At 35.9% G+C, this 1,147-nt stretch overlaps 1 non-coding gene across 1 annotated transcript; it reads right to left on the bottom strand.

Annotated features, from left to right (window-relative positions):
- Positions 1-597: 597 nt before the first annotated feature.
- On the bottom strand, positions 598-729 carry LOC126496499 (small nucleolar RNA SNORA36 family). The gene has a single exon (XR_007590374.1). It is a non-coding gene; the product is annotated as a small nucleolar RNA SNORA36 family (small nucleolar RNA).
- Between the last annotated feature and the right edge of the window lie 418 nt (positions 730-1,147).

The raw sequence follows: 1,147 nt of genomic DNA, 5'->3' as shown, positions 1-1,147 counted from the left end.
ACTTATGCGAAACAATGAAAGCAGTGTTAAGAGAAAAATTCATAGCACTAAATGCCTACATAAAGAAGCTGGAAAACTCCCGCACTAACGAATTAACAGAACACCTGAAAGCTCTAGAACAAAAAGAAGCAAACTCACCAAGGAGGACTAGACAACAGGAAATAACAAAATTGAGGGCTGACATAGACAAAACAGAAACAAAACAATACGAAGAATCAATGAGACAAAAAGTTGGTTTTTCAAGAAAAATCAACAAAATAGACAAACCTTTACCCAAACTAACCAAAGGGCAGAGAAAGAATAACCAAACTAACAAAACCAGAAATGAAAAGGGGGACATGACAACAGACACAGAGAAAACAGAGAATCATCAGGTCATACTTTAAAACCTGTACTCCACAAAATCAGAAAACATAAAGGAAATGGACAATTTTCTGGATAAATATCACTTACCAAAATTAAATCAAGAACAGATAAACAAATTAAATAGACCTATAACTGCTAAAGAAATAGAAACAGTTATCAAAAGTCTCCCAACCAAAAAAAGCCCAGGGCCCCAAATGGTATCAACACAGAATTCTTTTTTTTTTTTTTTTCATTTGTAGGCTGGGGAGTAAATGAATAGAACAGTGTTTTCTATCCAGTCATTTTCCCTAGCCAGCTTCAATGTTCCAAAGTTTAATTACCAGAGCAGGGAGGAGACCCTGGGCTGAACTCAACACTTTGGGAATCAGCACAGAATTCTACAAGATTTTAAAAGAAGAACTAATACCAATACTCCTCAAATTGTTTTATATAATAGAAACAGAAGGAACATTGTCAAACTCTTTTTTTTAAGAGTTTTCTTTTTTTTTAATATTTATTTATTATGTATACAATATTCTGTCTGTCTGTCTGTAGGCCTGCAGGCCAGAAGATGGCACCATTACAGATGGTTGTGAGCCACCATGTGGTTGCTGGGAATTGAACTCAGGACCTTTGGAAGATCAGGCAATGCTCTTCACCTCTGAGCCATCTCTCTAGCCCCTGTCAAACTCTTTTTATAAGGCTACAGTTACTCTGATATCCAAACCACACAAAGACACTACTAAGAAAGAGAATTATAGCCCAGTCTCACCCATGAACATTGATGCACAAATACTAAAAA

The sequence above is a fragment of the Alexandromys fortis genome, unplaced genomic scaffold (genome assembly GCF_014885135.2).
Source record: "Alexandromys fortis isolate MF-2015 unplaced genomic scaffold, M_Fortis_MF-2015_v1.1 scaffold_5847, whole genome shotgun sequence".
In the NCBI taxonomy this organism is placed as follows: domain Eukaryota; kingdom Metazoa; phylum Chordata; class Mammalia; order Rodentia; family Cricetidae; genus Alexandromys; species Alexandromys fortis.
The sequence above is the reverse complement of the archived record's forward strand: the minus strand, read 5'-3'. Positions and strand labels throughout refer to the sequence as shown.